This window comes from Falco punctatus (assembly GCF_963210335.1).
Source record: "Falco punctatus genome assembly, chromosome: 7".
Taxonomy (NCBI): domain Eukaryota; kingdom Metazoa; phylum Chordata; class Aves; order Falconiformes; family Falconidae; genus Falco; species Falco punctatus.
In genome coordinates this window covers 58,485,859-58,500,410 of record NC_137587.1, presented here as the reverse complement: position 1 = coordinate 58,500,410, position 14,552 = coordinate 58,485,859, and the positions used below count along the sequence as shown (strand labels likewise).

Genomic DNA, 14,552 nt, shown 5'->3' with positions numbered 1-14,552 from the left:
TGACACCGACTGACTGACGCCGACTGACACTGACCAACACTGACTGACTGACTGATACCGACAGACTGACACTGACTGACTCTGACCTCGACTGACTGACTGACTGACACTGACTGACTGACACCGACTGACACCAACTGACTGACACCGACTGACCCACTGACTGACCCCAACTGACTGACCGACACTCACTGACTGACTCACTGATACTGACTGACTCACTGACACTGACTGACTCACTGACACTGACTGACTCACTGATATCGACTGACTGACTGACTGACACTGACTGACTGATGGACACTGACAGTGCGGCCTGAGGGCCCTTGGCCGGCACAGCGGCCCCCACTTTGCCAGAGGACGAGGGCTCGGAGCAGCTGGAGGCAGGGTGGTTCCTGAGGGTTTGTTTCTGCCGTTGGATTTGGTGTTTATCTGAGGACCTCCCACCTCAAACCAGCTTTTCCATGTTTTGTGTCGCATAAGCCTGAGCAGAAACCCCATACCCTTTCCAGCAGGTTTCTGCCCCGGCCCCAGGTTTTCCCAGCCCATGTGAAACACGCCCTGCACTTTACTCTCCTTGACGCCTTTCCGCCATGGGCGGTGGTACTGCTCTGCAGGGTCTGTCTTCTTGGTGGAAGCACCTGGAAACCACTCTGGTAGAAGGCTGAAGGCTTTGTTTCACTCCCTTGTTAGCTCCAGGCAAGCTATATCACTTAGATTTTTATTACCTGTATTATTTTTTTCCCCACCTAGTAGCATATTCGCATATTTACAGTTGACACGAAGGTCTGGAAGAAGTGTTGCTGTATTCCTTTCTTGTTTTTGCATCTCTCTCGAAATAGGACATGCGATCTTTTCTGTGGAATTCCTTGGCCTGGTTGAGGATGGTGCCCTACGGTAGCATTTACCCAATATTCAGTGTTCACTAACTGCATTTTTAGTTTAAAGTGACTAAACTAAAACAGTAATTTTGGTATAGAGAATATTTCTCTCAACTCAGCGAAATAAAGTCTGTGGTATATTAGTTGTAATAGCCTTAGGGGGAAAAGTTGACACTGTAGGCAGATCTTATGCCAAACTTTGATCTCAGTTACACCCCAAAACCATCACTAACTTCAGTGGTATTACATTCAGTGGCAGAGGAGTTCTACCAGCGTTCTGCTGTTATTTTGTTTTGTTTTGACTTGATCCATTTTTCATGCTAGCAGTGTATGTAATACATTGCAGTAGTAGGAAAAAATAGCTCCATTTCACCATCCATATTTTTTTGCCTCCTTACTCTGTGACAGTACGTCTCGATCTGCAGTAGCTAATTATGTCGAAATAACAAAATGCTTATTGGACACAACCCCCTTCATAACAGTTTCAAAAGTTCTTTCTTGCCAAACTTAATTATAGTAGGTTTTACTAAGTGTACCATCTCTTACTTTGTTTGAATGATTTCTCTGGGTGCTTTATCCAGAACTTGTTTGGGAGCAAACGGAGCCTGCTCATTACTTAAAAGCACACTCTGAAATCTGCATTACTCCTTTGTATACTTTTGTTCTATACAGTTATTTGCACAAAAGATGTGTTATTAATAATTTTTAGGAATGGTTGCTGTATAATTTTTATTTGGGGTTCTTAATTTCACAATTTACTAAAAAGATGCTGTTTTCAAACAGTATTTCACTTGGTTTCTGCTCAGATGTAACAGTGTAAATTTTGAGGTTTTAATTATACTATTATATGGAACTCAGAAGATACTGGTTGATTGATTTCAATAGAACTTTTGCTAATCCGCAACCCTCACATTTCTTCCAGCTTCTAAACAAAACCTGAATATTTAAGAAAAGAACAAATTTGCCAGGTGACCGGACAGCCTCTTTTTATTCAGTATGTATCTTAGGAGTACATAAATAATATAAATATTTTATATGGAGGTACTGAGAAGAAAATGGAAGTTCTGCCTTTATGTTTAAATGTCCTTGCATCTCACACATTTTTAGTGTGTTTCTTGACATCTAAGAATGTGTAATGTTCTGTTTATTGGAAGAAATTACAATGAACATGCTCTATAAGTGCTGTAGTGATAACTTTGTCAGTTTTAGTTATCTAAACTTCAAATATTTGCTAATATATGTTATCTTGGGGGTTTTTAAGGCCTCCTGGTGAGAACAATTCTTACTGTATGTCATCAGAAAATGCAAAAGCCTCCTTCTACCTCAGAAGAATTCTTACGGTCTCAAGATTTGGTGAGTCTAACTGCTTATTATTTTAACTACCCATGTGTATGGTGAAGTGAACATGCAAGAGTCAGGTCCTGAGCAAAGCCATGTGAATGTAAATATTGAGAATTGAGTTTGAGCATAGATTGTATTTCCAAGACCCTCAGGCACTGGAAACTAAGAGGTTTGTAGAAATGGCAAACCTTTAACAGAGCAGCCTCTCAGTTGTTAACTTCCTTTTTTCTCAAAGCTAAACCATGGAGGAAAATTTTTGTCTGCTGTACAGCAATTTTCTATTGTTGGAAGCATGCTCGAGTGATGACGCTGAATCAAGAATTGTTAAAAATACTTGATCAGTCCACAGCATATCTAATATAACAAAGTCTTGAATCCTGAGGCAAAAAGTTCTGATGAATACAAAAAGGAGAATAGCTAGTTTTGCTTTTTAATGAGCTTCCTTTTTTTTCTTGTACTGATAAGACTGCTAGGAAAATCTTTGAATATGCCTTTGTATTTTGTTAAAGAATTTAATATAATGTGGTCACCAGTGATTCGTGAAGATTACATTCTTTCTGGAGGAAACAGAGCATTCCTTTTGAGCTGCCTACGTTATTTGCAAGTATTGATTCACTTAAACCTTTTAAATACAGAGCTATGAGAAAAATTGCTCTTTTGCTTTGAACCAGAACTTTTTCTCTCACAGGAACAAAGAAACAAAAAGTGTTTAAAAGTGTTTTGATGGGCAGCCCATTTAATTATAAAATAAAACGTATATTTTTAAGAGAAGCAATCTGACATAAAAAAAGGAAACATTTTAATTTGGGATAATGTCAAAATAAAATATTAATATGTTTTAATTTTCTAACTGGTTTTACTCACATTTTCCATTTTTACCTTGAAATGAACATATGTGTATTAATCATTTGCATTTAATTTTTTTTTTTTTTAAAGAAATAATTTGTCTTTCTGCCCTGCTATTGAGATAGAACATGCCATGGTTTTTCAGCTGTACTAGAGCATTTGAAACCACTGATTACTCTGTATTAACACTTACTAAGTTATTTCAGGAAAGTAACCAATTTGATGATTAACTTCAAATGACTACTGTTGGTTTCAACAATTTGCTTAAATAATTAAGCATCTAGTTTAAATTCTTTGCTAGAGCAAGGAACAGAAATTCTTCCTGTGCTTCCAAGGCTGTTCTCAACAGATGGAAGGCGTTACTGTCCTTTCCAAGAACTTAAATTGCACATGATTTTATTTGTCTCTTTAGAAGCATAATAACCCTTTTTTTCTGGAGCTATCTCCTTCTCTAACTAAAAAGTTATAGTCTTTTTAATTACTCTGTGTACGCTACGATGGGCCTCCCTGGACTATTTCTGTTTTTCTGACTTTTTCAGATGATGTAATCATCTCTGAATGCAGTGCATGGATGGGAGAGGAGGAAATCACAGTCTATGTTAGCAGTGTTGCCAAAATTAGATTCTTAGAAGGTATATGTAAAATGCATTTATACTGGTATTACAATTACAAATGAAGTTCACAGATTAGCTAATTTAATCTTTGCATTTATATAATTTTCAGAAATAACTATTTTTACTGTGTAGTGATTACAGAAGGAATGGTCAAGTTGTATCTCTCTCAATGAGCCTTATTTTTTGGTGGTTAAGTTGCAAAAGGATTATTCCTTCAGTGCTTTATGTAGATATCTGTGTGAACATGTTCCATTGAACATCAGTTCACTCTCAGATTTGGAGAAGAGAAGAAACACATGTATCACTGAACTAGGGAAACATGCTGAAAAAGTATGGACCAGCATGTCTAGAGGAACATCTTACTGCCCTCCAACAGAGTAACCCACATTGGCCCAGATAAGTATTTACAGCTTTTCCTCAGTTTGCAAGTGTGAAGTGTCACGTTTATAATTAAAAAAATTCTAATAGGCTCAAATCCCAGGGGTTCTGCCTGGGCTTTAGGAATATCTTGTTTCAGGCCCAAACTAAGTGAAGGCAAAAGTCTATGAAAACATGTTGTTCTCCAGAGACCTTGATGTTATGAAGGAACGATGAGACATAGAAAGACCAAAATGGTGATTTTTAAGTCTTCTGATTATTCCAGCGATGCAGTAGGACTAGATAGTGTCTTAAGTCTTGTGCACATACACATTTAGATGTAGAACTAGATATATGAAAAGTTTTTTAATCAATAAAATCATCAATATGGCCTCTATTTCTAGCTAAACCTTGCTGTTCCTTTTTAAGACATTGCTTCTGAGCACACAGGTGCAAAGGAAGTTCTGACTCTGGCAAGTAAGATGGGGAAAGCAAAGGTATATTACATACTTTTAATTCTTTTTATGGATTAGGCAACAAAGACCAAATTTTCAAGTTATTTCCTTGGAGCCAGAATTGTACCTATTGGATTGCACCTACCTCTGTATGTTTATTGGGGGTGGGGGGTGGAATGACACCCCAAACTGGAAAAAGTCCTTTTTTTCCTTTATATCTCCAAAGATATATTGTAGTCACCTAAAGTCTGAATTTTAGACCGTTGCTCCTTATCTGAATTATATTCACAGTTCATAGTATGAATTGTCTGAGCTGAAAGCATTGTTTATATCATTGTATGAAAAAGCATTGATTATGAATTAAGTATTTAAACATTTTTCAGATTGCCAAATACTTTACTGAGGAGTCAAAGGGTAGAAATGTAGAGATGAAGTATTTTATGCTACATGTAAAAAAGTACACAGCATTCTGTCTTATGAATATACTTTGAATTGGAAGCCAAAGAAATGCCCCTGATACCAAACCAAGAGAAAGAAAAGTTTTGAGAATCACTCATTCAGGAGTCAGTCAGTTTTTCTAAGACTACACAAATTTATATATATTGGGTAATGAAAAATTCCAAATACAGTGTAAATATGATTGGTTTTATTAATCTTGCATATTATGATCAAATCCTTGAAGCTTAGTGTCTGGGACTTTCCAATGTGCTAGATGAAAGACTTGAAGGAGAACAAATGTGCCTCTGGTAGTTTGGAATGTCTCAGTCCTGGTATTTCTTGGATGTTGGTTAGTCTTCAGACATAAGCAGGCATGAGCAGGTTCTGTAATTGAAATATTAATGTGAATACTAACAAAACTGGACCCTAAATTATTAACAACCTATTGAGTTAATATGTGAAGTGATTCAAAATTTTTAAATAAGGTCATGTTGTATTTGTAATTTAGCTTATTAAAGGTCAATTAAAGTTTCTATTGAAGGAATACTGAGATACGTAAAAATAACAAATCCTTTGTTAGATTTTTCTGAGACATCTTGGAAATTTGGCATGGGTTTAGTCATCTTCTGATAGAAAATAAATTTTCAAAAAAGAAGAAACTCACAAGAAACAAACCTTATATTTTTATATATAAAATAATAAACTTTATTATTAAAGTCATGTAATGTACTTTGACAGACTCTTAAGGGCAATAAAAGAAAGCAACTGCTAAGGAAGTATTTTTATAAAATGGGGGTACCAGCAAGTGAACAACTGTATTGTAGAATATTTTTTAAATTTTACTTTAGAAAAAAATTGGTTGTGTGTTTAGATTAGTATTTTCTTGTTGGAGCAGCTGTTTAACACAAGGGGAACATAATAATTAACTTTAGTTGCTAAATGTTTTTTTTTTTTCTTTTTAGGTCTGTAACTACCCTCATTCAAGGTAAACAGCTTTCAGAATTATGAAGACATTTGGAAGCTCCACAACTTTGAGACTTACAAGAGTACAGCATTTCCAAGTACTTATTTTTTCTTCCAGTATCCTAAACAGAACCTGCTGATAAAGACTATTGAAAATATTTAGACTCATTTGTCTTTGCTTTCCATTTTCATACTCCTTTTAGTATCACCGTTAGCATTTATTGAAGGTACAAAATGGAGAAATGCAGTAGTCATTTATTATTAAGAGCCATTATTGTTGATGGACTCTTCTTGCTGCCCTGCCCTTATGTCCCAGTGTTGATTAATAATTAAAGTTCTGAAATCAATAATCTTAAACTAATATTAAGCATGAAAAAAAATTCAAAAGTAAGGTAAACCCAGAATTAGAATGTAGAATATGCAATTTTATTGCAGTCCCCTTTGGCATGTATGTTACACATCATCTTCAATTACATGGTTAATTTTTTTTAAATGGATCATTGAGTATACGGATCTGACAGTGCTGAGGGAGTGATTTAAGATTATGCAGTGAGATGATTGTCTGTAACACCTACATCAGATTTGCTGCAGGAATTGTGGGCTTGATAAAGTAGGAGGTTGCAGCAAGTATGTAATACACTTGAATGCTATTATGGAAATGAATTTCAAATTAATTTCTTCTGGGGGTGGTCATTCATTTTTCCCCACAGCTGGTAAGCATGAACCTCAAGGTTGTGAAACTGATCTTGTAGCAGCAGTGTCAGCAGCAGTATGTACATGCACAAGTACATATTCATGCCTCTCACTTGAGGGCATAAAAATTGAAAACATTCTTTATTTCTTTCATATGATCAAAAGCAGGGAAATGGAGCTCTTACAGTGTCCAGCTGCTTCTGTGTGCACCATTAATTAATGCTTGTTAACAGCTTTTTTTTGTCAGCCAAGGCAAGATGTATTTGACGATATGCTAATTCCCACAGTATGCATGCCCCCATCTTCTACGTGAGTGATGTGGAGTAATAATTATAAGCAAAGATAAAGCTTTTGCACTTGCCCCTCGACTGAATTAGTCACAAAAGTTGTAAGTGAAAATTTGCAACACTAACATTTCTGGTTTGATTTCTTATTCACTTCAGTGGAAGTTAGCTATGGCTTTAAATAGCTTTTTTAATTAAATGGTTTGAAATACTTTCATTACTTCACTAGCAGACATTTGTGAATTCAGTATTTTAAACAGTTGAAAAAAACAGGGCTGATTTAGAGCTATGTCTCTCCTGTGTTTGTGATTTGCTGCAGGTGGTGATCCCTGTCTGGTGGCCGGTTAGTTGACTGGTAGGTCAGGGTAGCTTTCTCCTTGGGAAAGTCCATTTGGGGCAGAGTCAGAATTCATGGCACTGTGAAGGGCCAAGATACAGTACATTTGACTTTTTTTTTATAACTTCCGCTTGAAGTGTATGTGTAAGCTTTCATCAATATTTATCTTTAAAATCTAAATGCTTAATGTAGTCAGATACAGATTATGTAAGTATACATACTTAGAGTATAAATTAGACCATAATGAAAAAAGTAGTTTATTTTACAGACAAATTTGAATTCTCACTATAGAAAAGTTTTAAAAAGTTGGTAAGTAACTATCCAAAATTACTTCCTTTATGCTGTAGGATCAGTAGGATTGCATTGGTACAGAAATATATACAAACCAGGGGAACAAATTCCTAATAGTCATGTGATCATAGTTATCACCAACATAAAACAATAATTGATTTGTTGTTGGTGTCAGACACTCTGAAATCCTGACTTTTGATCCATTTTGCATATTAAGTTATTATTAATAAAATAAAAATTTAAAAAATTAAAAAATTATGCCTTTTTCAAATTAACATATTAAATAGTATTATGCAGACAGAATTTCACAGTCTATGTTAAAATATTTACTAACTGATAAGACTGAAGAATGTTTGTAAATGTTCTGAAACATGCAGTATGTGACATAATAACTTTTGACTGCTTCAGATTTATAAATGAAGGAAACCTTTTCCTTTCATTTCATTCAAATCCTGTCATTTGTCCAAGTCCAAATACTGTCAAGCTGATAAAAACAAGTTGTGTGGAGTGAAGGATAGATTTAAAATTCAGATTGTTGAGCAGCCTTGATAAACTCTGTGTCTAAACAGTGACCTGTTGATAGTACTTGCTGCAAAACACACCTGTGCACAAATGCAACATTTTTGAGAAAAAGTGTTTAAATAGCAACAGAAGCATGCTTGTTGAAGTTGGCAGTGAAACATCGTTATACAGAAGTAATCACTATTCCTACAAAACATAAAATGTCACAATTTTTTCTGCATAAAACCTAATGGCTTGGCACTCAGACTGCCTGTAGACCTTACTGCTTGCACTAGATTAAAAGTCTTAGGTGATCTTACAATGTACAGCTATTCCCATTAGAGGTGTTTGTAATACGTCGCCAAAACCTGATGTAGCTTTCTGAAATGCCATGTCTCTGTTTAAAACAAACAGGCTTGGAGGACTGATTTTAAGATTTTGTTTATTTGTGCTTAAATATGTGCAACTGTACCCAGATAAGCAAGATGCAAGGAATATGGAAATCCTATTGGTACTTCTGCAGGCAGTTCTGGCACAGTTCAGAATCCATGCTTGCCTCCTAATTTAAAAGGAAATAAGTTAATCCAGAGTCTTCATCTGCTTTGTTGTAGTGGTTACAGTATTTCTGCTTGTACATATTTTTAGTTATGTAATAAATTTAATGCAACAAGTGTGACTTACTGTCTTACTGATTTTGTATACCTTAATTTTTGTGTTTTAAACTTTAGATATTTAGACGTTTTGCCTTAGGTTTACTGAAAATTTAGAAAAACAGTAAAAAGATGAGAGAGTTGCAAGTATCCAGCCAATACAGATCAGGCCCTGTATTTTGACAACATAATATTTATGTACCCAAGAAGCTGCTTTTTTCTCAGTAAAACTAAGCATTTCCCCTGCAAGTTTTTTTCCCTTCAGTATTTCCACAAACTGAAGGAATTTCCTATTTGCCTGTGGATTGTGTTCCAAATTAAAATCCTTGTCCTATTTGCTGTTGTCTAGTTTTAAATCCCTGCATTCAGTCTAATTAATATTTTATTGTTGTTTTGACAGAAAAACGTTCTCAAAGTTTGGAGAAGTTTGTTTCTCTCTAAATCATCTATTGCAGTGTTTCAGGATTCTTTTTTATGGTGGTTTCTCCCAACATCTAATGTATAATTTTAAACAAATAAGCTGCACATTCTGCAAGTACAAAAATGCAAGTGTTTTACTGATTAAGCTCAAATTCTTCAAGTGTAGGCCCAAGACTAACTTTTCACGTAACTTGAAGAGCAGTAGTTGAACATATGAAGAACTAATTTAGTTAGCAGGTTTATACCTTTGGATTAAGTTGACTGTTTATTTTACTTTGCTTACTTTGTGTAATGGTGCTAGGATTTATAAAAGGTATGACTCTGGAATATTTAGGTTAAGAACATAAATCAAAAGTGTATGGATTTTGTTACCGCAGGTGATCACTATGTTCTTTATTAAGAAGAGAAGGAAAATATTCATGTGGCAGGAGACTGATTATGTACACTGGCTTTGATTCAGTACAGCACTTAGATTTCATCTTAATTGTTGGCTGATAGACTTAACATATGCTTTAAATAATGTGTGTTCTTAAGTGCTCTTCTGAATCAGGAACTACTGCAATATACTAAAAAAAATAATCTGTTAATACATTTAGAAGAACAACATATTGGGGTAAGAGTTGGAACTAATTTAAGAGTATGTGTTTCAGTGGTATCCCTTTGTGTTGTCAATGCCTCACATCATAGGACAGATAAACATGAGCATTAGTGATGTCATGCATCAGCATATTAGCACACAACTATATCTGAATTTATGCTGATACCTTTTTCCTGACTTTTTTTCCCCTTTGAATCCTAACCAAGGTCAAGACCGCTTGTTTAACAGAATTGCAGATTTCGTGGGACTTTTTCTTCTTGTTTCCAGGGATGCTACAGATGCTTCTTTTCCAGGTAACAGTACAATTAGTATTTTCAGTGATATATGGGTAGATACTGTATTTCAGCTCATAAAAGTACTAACATGTCATAGAAACCAATTTACACGTATCCAGATTGGCAGCATTTGGCTCCAAAAGAGAGCTGGAAGCACATGCATCTAAGTGCCACAGACAGAACAATCAGAAATGGTGAGGAAAAGCTAGAAATCGTCATGGGCGGTCAGAAGTCAATCTTCTTGGGTCATATAATGTGTGAGTATTGAAATTTAATGATAATATTAACAGATGTGAGGTTTATTAATGTCTTGGTTTTCATTAAATACAAGGATTATTAACCAATAACACTGTTCTGCATCCTAATTCTAATGCTAAGTGACTTGTTCAAAGTATGTAATTTGTTGAAGTCAGTATCCTTCAGTTCAGGCTTATCTGGGAACTTTGACTTAAACATTGATCAAGCAAATTTTTAGAAGTGAATTCCCTATTGTTGATACAGTTGCTGGAGTTTCACACAAATAATAAAAGGTTGTACTATATTATTTTTTTTTAGCAGAATGGCTTTGCAATTGCTACAGTTAACTTGAATATTTTTACATTAACTAAAAAAATTGTAATATGAAATCTCTCTTTGTAGCCTTTTTAGATACAGTGTTATTCTTATTTTGGCACTTAGATCCTGATTGTTTGTCACAAGTAATTTATGTTGCTTTCTATGAAGCATTTTCTGAATGTATTAAACGTTGTGATGATGATGATTTTAAGAATGGATTGGTAGTGGAATTTTTCAGTGGTTATCAGGTACTGGTAGTTTTTTTCCTTCTTCCTGAGGCATATTTTGTCCAGACCACCAGGTCTGCATTTCAGTGAGAATCCATTGCTTTTTATCCTAGGAATTATATACATATATACATATATACATACATAGAAAATTCAGTACTAGGAATACTATTGTCAAAGCTGGCTTTCTCTGCTCAGTAATAATAATAATGATACCTTAATTCTGATTGTTGGCATATAAATATGGATAAATTGTTTAAAACACTAGCCTGGAAAGGAGACAAAGAATCTGAGCTGACTGTCCATGGAATTTATCTCTTTAAGGAAAAACAAAACTGAATCAGACATCTCAGAGTGGTTTTGGCAAAAGCCGAAGTATGTAACCTGCTCTAATTGTTAAACTATGCATTATAAATCTGTCCTGACAAACCTGTTTCGTATCCCATAGCTGATACAGTGGAAGCATACTGCTTTCTAATTATTTATATGTATAGCAAAATTAGCTGGACTGGACCTCCCAATATTCAATAATGATAAAGTCTTACTGCAAATATGAGACATTTCTGACAACCTGCTTGTGTTTCTATCTTTCTGTCATGATACATGCTAGGTCCAGGTTTGGAACTCTTCCTGTGTAAGATGACTGAGGATGAAGCTAGATTGACATTTTTCAGTTGAATTTTAAAAAATATTTTTCCCCATTAAATTAGAGTTCTAATGTCACTTGGTGTTTAAAAGCTTATAGACCTCAGAGTTTGAGTGGATGGGAACTGATAATCTCTTTAAAGCTGGTATCAGGATGATGCTGAAAAGTATTGTATTTTAAAAGTTCTGTATAGGTTCTAATCCAGTCCAGTCATTGCCTTATTGCAGTGACTCTGTTCTATAGTAGCTTTTTTAGCTGTAAAAGTACTTAACTGTTGCAGAATTAGCCAGAAAGGATATAGTCATACCCAGAGACATAACTTATAATTGAACTAATGAATGCAGATTTCATTTCACTTTCTTTGTGCTACTGTGGAGGAGAAGTATTCTGGAAGAATCTATGGTAAGCACATAAATGCAATCAGGAAGGAAGCCTTAAAATTCAAGCCCTAGGCAAAACTACTAATTCCTGGAAAAGCTGCTGAACATAGTGAGGACTTTTTTTTGTTTAAAACAGACTAGGAGGTGTTCCCCAGTACCTATTTGTATGTGGCCTTGAAGGTATCTCTCTATAAAAAATGGTCATTTTGTACAAATATTCTTACAGGATTCAGACTACCTGTCCTAGAATTTTCTACTGGAAGAACTATTATATTACCATTAAATATCTGCATGTTTTAACAGTAAAAGTTTATGATTTTTAGATTGTATATGTCATTTAATATCCATTACAATACTTAGATTTAGAGCGGATTTCTATCCTCAGTGCTCATTTAAGATTTCATGACAATGTGGATTTCATTATCTTGTATGTTGAAGCCAATTGACAAATGCAATAGAAATTATTTTTTTGAAGGAGATGTAAAATACGGAAATATTTTCTCAAAACCTTTCTCTATGTTGGTCACTGTTAGGCAGCATTTTCTTTCTAGTTACAGACAGAGAAAATTGTACGTAGAAAAAGATCACTCTGAAAAATTTAATTTAGAGAAGGTTTACATATTTCAAAGTTACATATGCACCAAACTCCAAACGGGCCTTTAACTTGGAAAAGCTCAATAAACCCACAGTATACTCTGTACTGTGTAACCACTATAAATAGATCATGGATAGAATTAACTGAAATTTAGTCAAACCAGAAAAAAAAAATCCCAGGAAACTAGGAGACCACTGCTACGGCATAAATTCTGTATCGGCATGAAACTTACGGTGTGGGAGCTGTGCAAAATTCTACTGGAATGAATATTGAAAACCACTGAATAAAGTAAATTATGTATTGCTGCCAGAATAATTCACAACCTCAACAAAACATATGCAAATGTATTAAATTACCAGAATTGGAACAACCACAAAGTAAGGATATTCACCCATGTGCAAAACCAAGCAGAAGCAGAAGGGAGATAGCAAAAACTGTCTTGGTTGTCTTTAAGTATATGAATGTAATTATTTCAGCTAGCAGGCCTGGATCCCAAGCCTAAAGTTGACCAAGGCATAAAAATTTGCACATTGGAGACCGGAAATAAATTAATTTTAATCTTATCTGAGAATATTCATAGGATGATCTTCAAAATTAACATAAACATTTTTGTAAATTTTTTTTATTATTATCTTCAGGTCTAAACTCAAGGAAAAGTGCATGGAAGAAATGGACGTTTGAAAATTTTAAGGCTGTCGCAGTATAGTAAAGATGCTACTGCTGACAAACAAACTAGTGCATCTGCCAGTTCTACAGCAGCAAGTAAGTCTTGTAAATATTTTTAAACACATAATGCACATTACTTTATGCATTTTGGAATGAAACTTATAGTACATTGCAAAATCTAATTGTCATTAAATTATTATTAATATTTTCAGTTTGTTTTGCACAAAATCAAAAAATCAAAATGTTATAGCCATTCAAAATGAATTGTGGATTTTTATCAATTCTAAATGTATATCCTCTCAATATACTGATACTTCCATTTGATTAAACCATATTACAAGGTATTTAAAGAGGCTGCTGATACTCCATCTAGTAGAATCTGGTGGGATTGATTGATTTGTCAATTCTTCTCATTCTAACTACAGCTGTAGGTACCAATCTTCTCTTACTGCTTTTTATCTTCCTTCTGCCCCAGCCATAACCAACAACTTTTCCCATGTTTGCCTTTTTTCCCCCATCCTTTTTACCATGGGCTCATATGCTTTTTCTGAATTGAGATCATTCCCCAGTCACCAAGGTAGGAAAACCTTATTTTTTGCAAAATAATTATTTGCAAAAAAACCTTATTTGCAAAATAATTGAGAGGAAGATATATGGGAGAAAACTCAGAAATGTGCATCATGGGTGGCATATAAGGCAGTGAAGTCTGTGATTCTTTGATTTTCCATTTTCTAGTGTATGTAAAATAGGGATATTTGTTGCCAGTCTTAAAGGTAGGCTGAAGAATGATTTTAGAAGTTTGTTAGTAATGGAATCTACCTGAATGGGAAAAGATATCTCTGCACATTTTCAAGGGTGCTCACCCCTCTCTGTTAATAACAGTCTTCACGCTCCCCAGCCCCTACTATTTTCAGTGATATCACTGACATGTTTTCTCTACAGTTACGTTAAATGCTTAGGAAAAGGTTGTCCCTTGTATCTGTTAACATTAAGGAGGAAGGTTTGGAACATGCTGTACTCAGGAAATCCTGAATTAGTGAAGTATTGCAGACATGTCAGAGGAAGGGAAGTGTTCTGGCATGTGCCATGATTCCCACAAAGCTTTCTCTTGTAATGTAGATGTGAGAGAACTGCGTGGGTTTTTCCCAGTGGAACAGGCTATCTAAGCAAAGAGGCGAGTTGCTGTTGAGGCCTAGCTGAAAGATTTGGTCTCTGCAAATGAATAAAGCTTTGCATAATATTTGTATGGGTTGGCTATGCACATCTGTGGCTTATATAAAGTGAACTGTCTTACTGTCCTTAGGTATTGCCTGTTAGCTTTCCTGAATAATTATCCTGTCTTACTTCAGTATTTCAAGTAGAATTACAAAAATGAAATGTGGTTTCTTTAAAGTTGAAAGTCAGTGTTACTCTCATCAAGTTACAGTCTTGAAAGGAAATTTTTGTTTACAGAGTCCATTTTTTGCATGTTGCTCAGTTTGCAGTACAGTTTTTAGAAACGGAAATGTATGTTTTTGAACAGAGGAACATTTGGGTTTA

At 34.9% G+C, this 14,552-nt stretch overlaps 1 long non-coding RNA gene across 3 annotated transcripts in view; it reads left to right on the top strand.

The window, feature by feature from the left end:
* Window positions 1–15: 15 nt before the first annotated feature.
* Window positions 16–14,552, top strand: part of LOC308066847 — a 125,277-nt gene continuing 110,740 nt past the window's right edge. Inside the window, exons 1-3 of one of the 3 annotated variants that reach the window (XR_013929344.1) lie at window positions 16–1,875; window positions 2,143–2,234; window positions 3,608–13,109. This is a non-coding gene — a long non-coding RNA (uncharacterized lncRNA). Of the gene's footprint in view, window positions 13,110–14,552 lie in introns of all 3 variants that reach the window. The other 2 variants (XR_013929345.1, XR_013929343.1) reach the window with 2 other exon arrangements.